At 43.7% G+C, this 16,031-nt stretch overlaps 1 protein-coding gene across 1 annotated transcript in view; it reads left to right on the top strand.

Annotated features, from left to right (window-relative positions):
* The window catches only part of LOC311515473 (neural-cadherin-like), a 90,568-nt gene that overhangs the window by 17,025 nt on the left and 57,512 nt on the right, over positions 1 to 16,031 (top strand). The gene's annotated exons all lie outside the window — the stretch shown is intronic.

Below are 16,031 nucleotides of genomic sequence, written 5' to 3'. Positions count from 1 at the left end.
GATGCTTTGAGGTCACAAAGTAATCCAGTTTTATGTCTTGAAATAATTCATAGTAACAAAAATGACTGCAGATGTTAAAATGACCACTTGGAAATGTATTGCTGTCATTGTTTATTACCATAGAAATGGGGATAAACAGATACCACTTGACGGCTTCACATCATACTTTATCTTAAAATAGACATAATAAGATTTGAAATGGGGTGTGTGGGGGTGTGTGTGTGTGTGTAGACAGGGTACATTAAGTTGACCAAATTGGTGGTGTCTACTGCTTGCCTATAATGTATAAGCGTGTAATAGATACTTGAGTGTTCTTGCCCAGCAGCTGAAGACATATCTGCAAATAACTTTGGGTAGTACAGGAATTAAGTGCCTGTGAGTTTGACACACTGTCTTTGAGTGGCTGCAACTAGTACTTGTTTTATGAAGTATCCTTTCATTTGAAAGTTCTGTAGACCTCTGTAGCACATTTTATTCTCCTTTTCTAGAATACCATTTTATTATTATTTTTTTAATATACTGTTGTCCCTTTTTGACTTGGCTAGTCACAATTTGGGACTGTGGGTAGGGTGACAAGACGTCCTGTTTTGGCTGGAACAGTCCCTTTTTTAAGTTCTGTCCCGGCTGTCCCGACCTTTTTTGCAAAGGTGGGCATTTGTCCTGTTTGCTCTTGCTGACTTGACCAGTTGGTAAGAGTGATGGGATAAATGTCCACTTTTGTCAGAAAAGGGTGGTGTGGTGCAGAGGCATGTGTGGGTGTGGATGAGCGACTATGCTCGTCCCATGCAGCGGGGGAGACAGGGCTCCAGCAAGCACCGACAGCCTCGTGCGGGGAGCAGACAAGCCTCGAGCAAACAGCCGCCCCAGCCCCAGCCCTGTGCGGTGAGGGCCTCTGGCGAATGGCTTGGGCCAGCCCAGTGGGGGTAGGGACGGGGGCGCAAAAGAGGGCTCGGGCCAGTCCCAGGCGGTGTCCCATTTTCCCTTTGGGAAATACAGTCACCCTAACGGTGGGGATGCTGCAATTGGTAGTAGAAATTGGTAGTAGTCAGGTATTTGTTTGATGCAGTTTTGCTTATGAACAAAGAATGTACAATGTCCTGAATGCAGAAGGAATCAAATAGCAGAAAACTGCTTCTTTTGCCGACAGCACCAAGAATATTCTCCTCAATATGGACCCCTGACCCCAATATCTCTCTCCAGGTTTCTTCCAGGGTCAGATGTTGTGCTTTAGGTTCAGCAGCTCCTACCAGCTGTCTGTCTCTCAATCTCTGTATTCTGCCTTCATGCATACAACACAATCAATATTCAGCAAAAGGCCTCCAAACTCTTGCATTCACAATGTCTTTTGTCTTAGGTGGGGGGCTTTTGATATATTAATTGAAGGTTACTGTGACTAAGTTCCTCCTCTACCTTGGCGGGTCCTGCACTTATTGGCGGATTTTCTCGCCTCAGAGGTTCACGGCAGCCCTCAGTTTGGCCACTTTCGTGGCTCAAATCTGCCGTTCACTCAGTTAGCCTCATCACCGGCCAGCATAGGGAAAAGGAAGAACAACAATCCCTGCAGTCTCTGCTGATCCACCTAGTGGCTCGGGGAACAGGCCAGAGACCTTCCCCTCTGGTGGAACCCACAGTCCAGGTCAACTCCTCCAGTATCAAGTAGGGAGTTGGAGGGATGGGGTGAACCCAGGCCCGCCCTCTACTCCAGGTTCAAGCCCAGGGCCCTGTGGATTGCAGCTGTCTACAGTGGCTCCTGTATTAGCTGTGTGACAGCTACAACTCCCTGGGCTACTTCCCCATGGACTCCTACCGACACCTCTTTATTCTCACTACAGGACCTTCCTCCTGATGTCTGATAATGCTTGTACTTCTCAGTCTTCCAGTAGTACGCCTTCTCACTCTCAGCTTTCTTGCACCTCTTGCTCCCAGCTCCTCGCACGCACACCACAAACTGAAGTGAGCTCCTTTTTAAACCCAGGTGCCCTGATTAGCCTGCCTTAATTGATTCTAGGAGCTTCTTGATTGGCTGCAGGTGTTCTAATCAGCCTGTCTGCCTTAATTGTTTCCAGAAAGTTCCTGATTGTTCTGGAACTTTCCCTGTTACCTTACCCAGGGGAAAGGGACTTACTTAACCTGGGGATAATATATCTGCCTTCTATCACTCTCCTGTAGCCATCTGGCCCGACCCTGTCACAGTACTCACAGTCCATCTCAAATTAGTTGTGATCAGGGCAGTCACCAGCACCTCTCAGCATAACACTACCATGTATATATGGTGATGAAGAGTTGTTCTTGGATATAAACAGTTATGGTGGCTTCCAGTGGGCTGTTTACCATCTTTGAGGGTGCCATTGTAATAGCAGGCTTCTGCACCAAGACTGCATGAAGGAAAGTGTTGGCAGTAAGGGAGGTTATCAAAGTTGGGTTTTAAAGGAATGCTTTAGGAGATAAAAGGCCCAATCTTGTAATGGCTCTTTGTGCAGAAATCCCACTGACTCCAGGGGAGTAACCTTTGCCGAACCCTTACAAATTATTAGCTGCAAAGAGCCTGGCACATTGGCTGTGAGTACATCATAGAATATCAGGGTTGGAAGTGACCTCAGGAGGTCATCTAGTCCAACCCCCTGCTCAAAAGCAGGACCAATCCCCAACTAAATCATCCCAGCCAGGGCTTTGTCAAGCCTGACCTTAAAAACTTCTAAGGAAGGAGATTCCACACCTCCCTAGGTAACGCATTCCAGTGTTTCACCACCCTCCTAGTGAAAAAGTTTTTTCTAATATCCAACCTAAACCTCCCCCACTGCAACTTGAGACCATTACTCCTTGTTCTGTCATCTGCTACCACTGAGAACAGTCTAGATCCATCCTCTTTGGAACCCCCTTTCAGGTAGTTGAAAGCAGCTATCAAATCCCCCCTCATTCTTCTCTTCCACAGACTAAACAATCCCAGTTCCCTCAGCCTCTCCTCATAAGTCATGTGTTCCAGTCCCCTAATTATTTTTGTTGCCCTCCGCTGGACTCTTTCCAATTTTTCCACATCCTTCTTGTAGTGTGGGGCCCAACACTGGACACAGTACTCCAGATGAGGCCTCACCAGTGTCGAATAGAGGGGAACGATCACATCCCTCGATCTGCTGGCAATGCTCCTACTTATACAGCCCAAAATGCCATTGGCCTTCTTGGCTACAAGGGCACACTGTTGACTCATATCCAGTTTCTCGTCCACTGTAACCCCTAGGTCCTTTTCTGCAGAACTGCTGCCTAGCCATTTGGTCCCTAGTCTGTAGCGGTGCATGGGATTCTTCCGTCCTAAGTGCAGGACTCTGCACTTGTCCTTGTTGAACCTCATCAGATTTCTTTTGGCCCAATCCTCTAATTTGTCTAGGGCCCTCTGTATCCTATCTCTATCCTCCAGTGTATCTACCTCTCCTCCCAGTTTGGTGTCATTTGCAAACTTGCTGAGGGTGAAGTCCACACCATCCTCCAGATCCTTTATGAAGATATTGAACAAAACCAGCCCGAGGACCGACCCTTAGGGCACTCCATACCGGCTGCCAACTAGACATGGAGCCATTGATCACTACCCTTTGAGCCCAACAATCTAGCCAGCTTTCTATCCACCTTATAGTCCATTCATCCATCCCATACTTCTTTAACTTGCTGGCAAGAATACTGTGGGAGACCATGTCAAAAGCTTTGCTAAAGTCAAGGAATAACACGATCACTGCTTTCCCCTCCACCACAGAGCCAGTTATCTTGTCATAGAAGGCAATTAGATTAGTCAGGCATGACTTGCCCTTGGTGAATCCATGCTGACTTTCCTAATCACTTTCCTCTCCTCTAAGTGCTTCAGAATTAATTCCTTGAGGACCTGCTCGATGATTTTTCCAGGGACTGAGGTGAGGCTGACTGGCCTATAGTTCCCAGGATCCTCCTTCTTCCCTTTTTTAAAGATGGGCACTACAATTAGCCTTTTTCCAGTCGTCCGGGACTTCCCCGGATTGCCATGAGTTTTCAAAGATAATAGCCAATGGCTCTGCAATCACATCCGCCAACTTCTTTAGCACTCTCGGATGCAGCGCATCCGGCCCCATGGACTTGTGCTTGTCCAGCTTTTCTAAATAGTCCCAAACCACTTCTTTCTCCACAGAGGGCTGGTCACCTTCTCCCCATGCTGTGCTGCCCAGTGCAGTAGTCTGGGAGCTGACCTTGTTCGTGAAGACAGAGGCAAAAAAAGCATTGAGTACATTAGCTCTTTTCACATCCTCTGTCACTAGTAAGGGGCCCACACTTCCCTTGACTTTCTTCTTGTTGCTAACATACCTGAAGAAACTCTTCTTGTTACTCTTAACATCTCTTGCTAGCTGCAACTCCAGTTGTGATTTTGGCCTTCCTGATTTCACTCCTGCATGCCCGAGCAATATTTTTATACTCTTCCCTGGTCATTTGTCCAATCTTCCACTTCTTGTGGAAGCTTCTTTTTTGTGTTTAAGATCAGCAAGGATTTCTCTGTGAAGCCAAGCTGGTCGCCTGCCATATTTACTATTCTTTCTACACATCGGGATGGTTTTTCCCTGTAACCTCAATATGGATTCTTTAAAATACATCACAAGCTTTCCCTTTGCAAAAAGTACTTTTCTAAATCAAAACAAAATTTCAAACTATTGATCACACCATAGTATGATTCTATGATCAGGGGAAGAATGATTTTGTGGTAGAAGCACAAGGCTATGAGATCTGGGTCTTATTTCTGGTTCTGCCACAGATTCCTGTATGACATTGGAGAAACTTACTTCATTTCTATTCCTCAGTTTCCCCATTGTAACATGGAGAATACTTACCCTACTTCTCAGATGCATGGTGAGGCTTAATTTATTGTTCAGAAAGTGTTTCAGGATTCTCAGATTCGTAGATTTCAAGGCCAGAAGGGATCATTGCAACCATCTGGTCTGACCTATATAACACAGGCCACAGAACTTCCACAAAATAATTCCTAGACTGTGTCTTTTAGAAATACATCCGCTCCTGATTTTAAAAATGGTCAGTGATGAAGAATCCACCATGACCTGTTAAGTTATTCCAATGGCTAAATACTCTCACTGTTATAAATGTACATGTTATTTCCAGTCTGAATTTGTGCAACTTCAACTTGCAGTTGCCGGGTGTCCTGTTTTCAACTGGAAAGTCCAGTCGAAAAGGGAACCTGGCAGTGTCCGGTTACCTGCAGTAACTAGCCTCTGCCACAAGGGGGCAGGAAGAGAAGCAGCTGCTGCTGGAGCCTGGAGGAGCAGCTCCAATAGAGAGAGGTACTGGTGGCTCCCCTGACTTGCCCTGAGCAGAGCTCCCTCTCCCCCACCCTGCCCCACGTATTCCTCCACCCGGGAGCATGGCTCTCTCCTACCCCGTCCTGACCCAGTTACTCCCCCACGTCTACAGCCCTGCTCAACTGGCAGGGGGAGGGAGGTGGCGAGAGCAGCGAGCAACAGTGAGGGTGGGGGAAGATGAGCAGGGGTGTGGCTTAGATGGAAAGTTACGGAGCAGGGGGCGGGGCCTCAAGGAAAGAGGAGGAGCAGTGTCCAGTTTTCACATGTTAGAAAGTTGGCCACCGTACTTCAACTTCCAGCCATTGGATCGTCTTATACCTTTCTCTGCTAGACTGAATATTATTAAATATTTGTTCCCTGTGTAGATACTTATAGACTATAATTAAGTAACTTTCTGACCTTCTCTTCATTAATCTAACTAGATTGAGTTTCCTGAGTCTGTCACTATAAGACCAGTTTTCTAATCCTTTAATTGTTCTTGTGGCTCTTCTCTGAATCATCTCCAATTTATCAATATCTTTCTTGAGTTGTGGGCACCAGAACTGGACACAGTATTCCAGCAGTGGTTGCACCACTGCCAAATACAGAGATAAACTAACCTCTCTGCTCCTACTCTGAGATTCCCATTTATGCATCTGAGAATTGCATTAGCCCTTTTTGCCACAGAGTCACACTGGATGCTCATGTTCAGCTGATTGTTCACCACCAGAACCCCAAATCTTGTTCAGAGTCACTACTCCCCAGAATGGAGTCCCCCATGCCTGCTGAAACATATAACATTCTTTTTTCACTTACCAAAAATAAAAAATCTCACCTGATATCTCCATCATTTGTACTACTATAGCACCCAGAACCCTCTCAGGGTCCCGTTATGTTAAACTGCTGTGCAATCACATAAGAAGGCAGGCCCTGTCTCTTTAGAGCTTACAGTCCAGTTTAACATTAGATATTACAAGTTGGAGTAAAACTGTGAGGATGAGAGTAACAATGATAGACCAGCTCTGTGTACAGCTTGCTGGTTCAGAGTCAACTAAAGTTTGTGATTTCAGCAGCATGATCCCCTTTAGCCATATGATAAAGCATCGGTTCAGAGTGACAAGTGCCACCTATTAAATCGTCATCTGCACTTTCCGCAGAATCTGCCAGTCAGCATGTGTTCTTGGAGGTCTCTTATCCAAATAATGATCTAGTCTGACTCTGCTGAGATTCAAACATGATGCCATTGCCACAAAAGGTGGTACAGCTACAAACAGATAAGCCGTCCACCGCAATTGGGTAACTAAGCACAGAAGTTCAGTGATGTTGCACTGATGCAGTAAAATTACCATAGGTTATACTTGTGAATGTCCCTTATGTGTGTTCCACCTCCCCAAAACATGGTATAAAGTGTTACTAGAGTAATGCCTGACTACAAATGTATCCTAGATGCTTTTACTAGACTTTCAACACATTTTCTTAATTATTCAACTTGTAAAAAATGCCCTTCACATAGACTCGGAATATATATATATATATATAGTGAGCCTATTTTTTTTAAAAAGGCACCAAAACACTTCCAAAAAAACACATCCGATGAAGTGAGCTGTAGCTCAGGAAAGCTTATGCTCAAATAAATTTTGTTAGTCTCTAAGGTGCCACAAGTTCTCCTTTTCTTTTTACAAATGTGAAAGCAATTAACACAACCATTAAGTAGCCCTCTTCTCTTGCCCTCTCCCTCCCGCAAGTTGGTAAAAGCCAAGTTAAACTTTTCAGCCTGCTCTGAAGGTCAGACCAGTGGGGAAAGTGGATCTCACCCAGAAACATGCCTGCTTTATACAGTTTTCATTTACTGTTTTAACCATCAGTGGGTGTTAATTTTAAAATGCTGAGGATTCTTTTGTAAACAAACACTGTATTAATAAACTCTGCTGTGGATGTACTGGTAGAAAAATCATCCAAGTGATTTCTGTACAGGAAAATGTCATGTTATAGCATGAAAGACAAGGTGGGTGTAGTAATATCTTTTGTTGGACCAACTTCTGTTTCGTGAGAGAGACAAGCTTTTGAGCTTACACCAAGCTCTTCTTCAGGCCTGAGAAAGGTAGCGTCACAGTTAAATACAAGATCAAACAGAAAGTTTAGCATACATAGTTAACAGGTTTCAAGGGACCATTCAAGGTTGAAGTGGCTCATTAACATCCTGCCAGTCATAGGGAGGAACTAAAGGGGAGGGGGAAGCAGCTGGGTGGGTTGTCAGTGGGTTATATTATTGTAATAAACTGTAAATCCAGTGTCTCTATTCAGTCTATGATATTTAGTGTCCAGCAAAATAATGAATTTAAGTTCCTGGGCTCATCTTTCAAAAGTATTGTGCAGGTTTCCTTTGAGGTTGAGGGCCAATAGATCAGCTATAGAGTGACCGCTCTGTGAAAAGTGTTCACCCACAGGTGGTAAGGTGTTTGTCTTTTATCATTTTCCTGTGCTAGTTCATTCAAGAGTGTAATGATTGTCTGGTTTCACTCACGTAGTTGCTAATGGGCATGTAGTGCACGGAATTAGATATGCCACATGTTGAGATAAGCATATGTAGAATCCATGGATCTTGAAAGGGGTGTGTGTGGGGGCGGGGGAGAAGGGTTGATCATTGTAGCAGCGGAGATGTATCTGCAGGTTTTGCATCTGTTGTTCTCGCAGTGTCTGGTGCTGCTTTGAGTTGGTGTATCCTGGTTTATGGAGAACTTGCTTCTGAGGATGAGCTTGGAGAGACTGAGGGGCCTATTTGAAGGCTAGGAGAGGGTGTTCTGGAAAGATTTCTTTCAGAAGGGGGTCCCTATTGAGTATGGGTTGTAGTTGTTTGATAATGCCCTGCTTGGGTTCCAGTGTGGGGTGGTAGGTGACAACTAGGGGTGAGCGGTTGGAGAGAAGCTTATTGAAGAGGCGTTCTCTTGGGGTATTTGGGTTGCCCATTCCATGATGTGATCTACATCTCTGACGGAGTGTCCTTGTTTGGTGAAGGCGATTTTGTGTGTGTGTTAAGGTGTATATCTCAGACTTTCTCCTCAGAGCATATTCTGTGGCATCTGAGAGCCTGGCTGTAGATAACAGATTTCTTGGTGTGTTTGGGGTGGTTACTGGATCTATGAAGGTAGGTGTGGGAATCCATGGGTTTCTTGTATATACCTGTCTATAGGGTTCCATTGTTGAAGCTGAAGCTGGTGTGGGAGTTCCAGGGAGAGTTTAATGGATGGGTGATAATTATTGAATTTGTGGTGGAAATCTCTGAGGGAATTTGTCATCTGTTCAGAAGATGAAAATATCAATATATTTCAGCTATATCATTGGTTTTGTGGTGCATTTGTCCTGAAATTCTTCTTCAATGTGACACATGAAAAGATTGGCATATTGGGGAGCCATCCCACTACCCATGGCTGTTCTGTGGGACACAGTGTTTGCTGTTGAATGTAAAATTGTTACAGATGAGGATGAAATGGATGACTTTGGCAATGTGTTCCGGGTGGATATCTGAGGTTTGTCCATTGTCTTGTAAATAGGCCATCATTGTGAGGGGATTTTGGTGTATAGGGCGTTGACATCCATTGTGGTAGGGATGGTATTCTGAGGAGGTTGTTAATGTTACAGAGTTTGTGGAAGTTGGTTTTGTCCTGGAAGAAGCTGGCCCTAAGACATTAAGAACATAAGAATGGCCATACTGGGTCAGACCAAAGATCCATCTAGCCCAGTATCCTGTCTTCCAACAGTGGCCAATGCCCGGTGCCCCACAGAGAATGAACAGAATAGGTAATGATCAAGTGATCCATCCCCTGTCGCCCATTCCCAGCTTCTGGCAAACAGAGGCTAGGGACACCATCCCTGCCCATCCTGGCTAATAGCCATTGATGGACCTATCCTCCATGAATTTATCTAGTTCTTTTTTGAACGCTGTTATAGTCTTGGCCTTCACAACATTCTCTGGCAAGGAGTTCTACAGGTTGACTGTGCATTGTGTGAAGAAGTACTTCCTTCTGTTTGTTTTAAATCAGCTGCCTATTAATTTCATATGGTGACCCCTCGTTCGTGTGTTATGAGAAGGAGTAAATAATATTTCCTTATTTACTTTCTCCACACCAGTCATGGTTTTATAGACCTTAATCATATCCCCCCTTAGTCCGTCTCTTTTCCAAGATGAAAAGTCCCCGTCTTCTTAATCTCTCCGTATACAGAAGCCATTCCATATCCCTAATCATTTTTGTTGCCCTTTTCTGAACCTTTTCTGGTTCCAGTATATCTCTTCTGAGATGGAGCGACCACATCTGCACACAGTATTCAAGATGTGGGCATACCATGGATTTATATGGGCAATATTATATTTTCTGTCTTATTATCTATCCCTTTTTTAATGATTCCCAACATTCTGGTCACTTTTTTGACTGCCGCTGCACATTGAGTGGATGTTTTCAGAGACCTATCCACAATGACTCCAAGATCTCTCTTGAGTGGTAACAGCAGTTTAGACCCCATCATTTTATATGTATAGTTGGGATTATGTTTTCCAATGTGCATTACTTTGCATTTATCAATATTGAATTTCATCTGCCATTTTGTTGCCCAGTCACTCAGTTTTAAGAGATCCTTTTGTAGCTCTTTGCAGTCTGCCTGGGACTTAACTTTCTTGAAAAGTTTTTTTGTGTCATCTGCAAATTTTGCCACCTCACTGTTTACCCCTTTTTCCAGATCATTTATGAACAAGTTGAATAGGACTGGTCCCAGTGCAGACCTCTGGGGGACACCACTATTTATCTCTTTCCATTCTGAAAACTGAGCATTTATTCCTACCCTTTGTTTTTTATCTTTTAACCAGTTACTGATCCATGGGAGGACCTTCCGTCTTATCCCATGACCGCTTACTTTGCTTAAGAGCCTTTGGCGAGGGACCTTGTTAAAGGCTTTCTGAAAATCTAAGTACACTATATCCACTGGATTCCCCTTGTCCACATGTTTGTTGACCCGCTCAAAGAATTCTAGTAGATTGGTGAGGCATGATTTCCCTTTACAAAAACCATGTTGAGTCTTCCCCAACAAATTATGTTCATCTATGTGTCTGACAATTTTGTGTTTTACTATAATTTCAATCAGTTTGCCTGGTACTGAAGTCAGGTTTATTGGCCTGTAAGTGCCGGGATCCCTCTTTAAAAATTGGCATCACATTAGCTATCCTCCAGTCATTTGGTACAGAAGTTGATTTAAATGATAGGTTACAAACTACAGTTAGTAGTTCTGCAGTTTCACATTTGAGTTCCTTCAGAACTCTTGGGTGAATACCATCTGGTCCTGGTGACTGAGGTTATTGAGAGCTTTTGGAGACTGAAGGTATCCCAGCCCTGAATAAATGAACTAGTAATTCTGACCAGTGTTCAATTTTTTTAAATTTCTTCTACCCAAACACAATAAACTTTTGTGCTTTTCAGTATCCCTTTGGGGAAGGAAAGCACTGATTGAGTTTTTAAAGTCAGTCTGTTAAATCACATGGGATGTAGCAATCTTTTATTTTTAACATAATCATTTGCAATAGCTCCATAACAAACACTTTTCATATACAGTATACTCCCGTTTATCCAACACCCTATTATCTGAACTTCTGCATTCTCTGAATCCCTTCCTTGGCCTCAAGCATGAGAGACATGCTGCAGAGGGCTTGTATCTCATGCTGGGTGCCAAGGAAGGGGTTTAGATAATGGAGCAGAGACCCGTGGCCAGGAGAGGGAGACAGAGGATGAGCCTCCAGCAGTGGGGGAGGCCACCCTGATGCTGAAAGGACTACAGCAGTCGCGGTAGCGGAGGGAGCCCTCTGCAGCCCATCTGTCATGGGAGTGAGTGAGCAGGACCCTGGTAGCAGAGCAGCAGAGGGCTGCCTGCATTGCCACAGAGAAGGTTCCACTTACACCCAATCCCTGCAAGCATAAGGTGTTGGGGAGGTATGTGGAGACGGGTAAGGCTGCAGTCTTGGCAGGGCAGAGCAGAGAAGAGACCCCTGGTGTCTGCTCTGTCTGCCAGAATCACAGCCTTTCCTTGAGCCTGCAGGATTGGGTGTCTCAGAGAGCTCTCTGCTGTCACTGGAGTGAGTGGGGGTTATTAACACTTCTTGGAGTCATATGGTTCCTGATTTTACCATCTGACTTTTTTTTAGAAAATGAGGTTATTCTGCACATTCTTTAGAGCTGAAAGAGCCAGTAAATGTTTAACATAAACTCCATCTAGACTAACACCAGCCATTTCTAATCCTGAAATACTGAAACCAGCTAATTTGGGCTGGACATGAAATTTCAGAAACCTGTTCACAACAACTATGGTATGTGTCTCTGACATTCAAATTAGTCATTTTGCCAAAGGGGCTATAAACAGTACCCAAGAAGCCACTATTTCTTGTCAAGTGTAATATTCATGTACAGCTCTGCTTCTAAGCTTTCCATGGGTTTCCATTTCAAACCTGCATTAATCAATTCTGATCCACATCTGAGGGTAAGAAAGGTAAATAATTTATACCCTATGTCAAGGTTCCTCCCCCACTCTGAACTCTAGGGTACAGATGTGGGGACCTGCATGAAAAACCTCCTAAGCTTATCTTTACGAGCTTAGGTCAAAACTTCCCCAAGGTACAAAATATTACCCCCGTTATCCTTGGACTGGCCGCTACCACCACCAAACTAATACTGGTTACTGGGGAAGAGCTGTTTGGACGCGTCCTTCCCCCCAAAATACTTCCCAAAACCTTGCACCCCACTTCCTGGACAAGGTTTGGTAAAAAGCCTCACCAATTTGCCTAGGTGACTACAGACCTAGACCCTTGGATCTTAAGAACAATGAACAATCCTCCCAACACTTGCACCCCCCCCTTTCCTGGGAAATGTTGGATAAAAAGCCTCACCAATTTGCATAGGTGACCACAGACCCAAACCCTTGGATCTGAGAACAATGAAAAAGCATTCAGTGTTTTACAAGAAGACTTTTAATAAAAAATAGGAGTAAATAGAAATAAAGAAATCCCCCCTGTAAAATCAGGATGGTAGATATCTTACAGGGTAATTAGATTCAAAAACATAGAGAACCCCTCTAGGCAAAACCTTAAGTTACAAAAAAGATACACAGACAGAAATAGTTATTCTATTCAGCACAATTCTTTTCTCAGCCAATTAAAGAAATCATAATCTAACACATACCTAGCTAGATTACTTACTAAAAGTTCTAAGACTCCATTCCTGTTCTGTCCCTGGCCAAGACGACTGCAGACAGACACAGACCCTTTGTTTCTCTCCCTCCTCCCAGCTTTTGAAAGTATCTTGTCTCCTCATTGGTCATTTTGGTCAGGTGCCAGCGAGGTTACCTTTAGCTTCTTAACCCTTTACAGGTGAGAGGAGCTTTCCCCTGGCCAGGAGGGATTTCAAAGGGGTTTACCCTTCCCTTTATATTTATGACACGCTATTTCTCACTTTTTAAAGATGATGGATGAATAATCAGAGGAACACTCAAACACAGAACTGATTGGAGCTCACTCACAGGAGTAACTGCTAGTAGTTGAAAACCCAGTCCAGTGCTTGTAAATGTGTATGTTGGTTTATTTCATTTTTTTTAATAGGTTTTCTTTTGGACTGTCACGTAGGATGGGTGCATGAAGAGTTCAGTGATGCGGAAAGTATCTTCATTGACCTGATGAAGTATGTTTAGCCTTAGCAGTTTAAAAGATAGTGTATTTTTAATGCATGGATGTCATTGCAATTTTTCATTGTTTTTGTTGTCACTAAATGCTAACTACTCAGTGATTCCACAAAATTAAGAGTTACCTCTGCATTGGTTCTTCTTTGCAACCCTGTCCCGCTCCCCCTGTGTGGTATAGATGGGGACTACTCCACTGTAGATTGGAGATATACAGGTGTAAGTGGAAAGAGAAATAATCCCCTTAATTTCCTTTCTTAGATTCATCATGCCATTAGTCTCTTAAAAATATATTGTACATTTGACAAGATGCTGTATGCTGTCAGTGGTATTGTTTTGCAGACATTCTAGCTTGGTTCCATGAAATTTTGTTGATGTTTAGTATTGACAATGAATGAGCTGTAACGTCAGTGGGTAAAACCATTTTGATATGGTGGGTTGTCAGTGGAACAAAATATTGCAGTGTTGATTAAGTATTGTGATCAGTTAATGCTTTCGCATTTCTGACTGTAGTATAATGTACCAATGGCAAAAATATATCTACTCCAGTGAAACTGTTTTTCTTTCACTGAAGTTAAATCCTTAGCGCAATCAAATGTTGGGTAAAGTAGCTGCTGCACATCCATAATAGTGACTTTCAAATATTTTTGCTCTGAATTTCTCACTACTATTCCATAGATAATTGAGAGGCATAGTCTTCAATGTACAAATCCCTGTTCTCTAACTTTCAGGGGGGCCACAGTGCTGCTTTCAGGCAACTTATACCATATGATGGGGTAAAACAGTCACTACTTGACTAGCCCCCTATTTGCCTCTGACAGTTCAAAATTATACTCTTAGGCAGGAGCAAGTCCAAACACCCACCTCTGACCTTCATATCAACCTCTACCATTCACTCCATGCTAGAATTGGCACATCTATGACGGTACATAGATTGCTCAGGCTTTTAGTTCAACCACTTTTGCAAGTTGGCTTATTTAATCTTTGTTTAATGTCAAATGAAGAATTGTTCTCCTCTCCCTTCAGACCCTAAAAACGTAATTGTTGCAGCGTCTAGAAGAGAAAACCTGATAACTGAGATTTATTGTCTCCACCAGTCCCCCCGGCCTTTCCTACAACACTCTTTCTTCCCCCCCTTCCCCCCCCCACATTTGCGCTGCCTTCTCTTTCAGACATAGGCAATCCATCTTGCTTGTCAGATTTTTGTCTTAAAGTGAAGTGTGGAAAAAAACACAAAATCCTAAGAACGTTCATATGTATTTGAGTTCTGCTAACACTGTAGTGATATCTGTGTAAGTGTAACAGGAGGCAAAAAATGAGTCTCTAACTCTGTGTAAGAGATTACAGGGCGGTGAAGGGCAGCACGGTGAACTTGAATCTTAAGGAACGACTGGGAACATCGTAAATAGAGCAGAAGATCTGCTGTGATATGTATGTGTGTTAAATCCACTCCTGTTTTTTAAAAAGCCTTCCAGATGCCCCCAAGTCTACCTCTCATTGCTCTTTGAAGTTTGTGTTTACATGTTATGACAAGGTCTCAAGGGTGCAACCTGGACTGTGGGACCATTGTGCCCTCCAAACCCACCAGCCTGGGCTATCCCTCACACTGTGATGCTAATGTCAAGCTACAAGCCTCTGACAGGCACTGCACTTAAACAGCCATCCAGGGACACACCCAACTGAGTTACATGAATGATCTCCTGGCCCACTGTGTTGGACTCAGTGAAACAAATCCCTGTCTTTGTGTGTGTGTGTATCTGTCTTTTGGTTAATTCATAAAGCTGCAGTTTTGAGATGAAATCCTGACGCCATTGTACTCAATAGATTTGCCACTGACTTCACTGGAGCAAGGATTTCGCTCTTAGTGTTTAACAAGGGTTGCCACCTCTCCAGGCTTTCCCAGGATTGTCCCATTTTTGAAGTAGCTATCCTGGGAAATCTGTAAAGGTGCTCACTGCCAGCTGTCCAGTTTTATGGGCTCAGCAGCATCCTGAATGTGCTGTTTTGTTTTGTTTTTTACCTCAGAGGTGTAGTGGTAACACTACATTTAACATCAAAAGAGGATTCTACATAACTTCTGCCTCCTAAATGTAGCTATCTAAAAATTCCTAGATCAAAATCTTCCTGGGACAGATTACTCCTTATATTTGTGCTCTGTTTCGTAGTCATAGGTGCCGACTATGGTCCAGGGCTGGGGTGGAACTGGGAGGGAAGAGGTGGGGTGGGGGCGGGGCCTGTGGCAGAGCGGGGGTTGAGCACCCCCAGGCAAAGGAAAAAGCCGGTGCCTGTGTTGGTAGGGAGTTGTCTTTGGTGGGTGTGGAAATTATTGGCATTATAAAAGCTCCGTTTTTACAAAAACCTCAATTTTAACCCTAACTTGGTCTGGCAGCATCCCTCTTAGTGGAAAAGGTAATCGGCAAATGTTGTTGGTACAAGAGAGAAGGTAACTTTTTGCAAATCAAATCCAGCCCAGGTCGCTAGTGATTATGAGAGTCATTATCCTCTGGCTGTTAAATGGCCTGTGTGAAATGAGTTGATCTCTGTGAATGGTGTCTGCTGGTGAACAGGAACCCTGGGCATGCCGAAAAAAATGATTGACTGGGCGTGGAAGTTGCCTCTCCAGAATACGAGTGTTAGGCCTGTTGGCAGCAAAGCCCGAGGAAACTTGTGCTGCTGCTTGCAGTGCATCTGTTCTGTGGATAAACCGAGGACTTGACTGTGCAGGGTTGTAAATTTGTCATATTACATTGGCACTAAATTCACTGAAAACTTGAGAAAGAAAATCAGCAAAATAAGAGAATTCATCATAATTTTGTAAACATGGGAATGAGATTTTTAGTACTCTGGATCTCAGGCTTATAGTTAAAAGGAGTTTGAAGTTCCCAGACCAACTTTTGGCATGGAAACTGATTTTGTTGATGTGATGCTGCCTTCTGCAACTGTGTGTAAAATGCAGCGTCATGTAAGTTACAGATCAAAGACTCCTGAGAGACAACTGTAGAAAAATCCAAATGAATATTCCAC

Source organism: Lepidochelys olivacea, assembly GCF_965140295.1.
Source record: "Lepidochelys olivacea isolate rLepOli2 genome assembly, chromosome: 2".
NCBI lineage: Eukaryota > Metazoa > Chordata > Testudines > Cheloniidae > Lepidochelys > Lepidochelys olivacea.
Note: the sequence above shows the minus strand (reverse complement) of the source record. Positions and strands in the feature narration are given on the sequence as shown.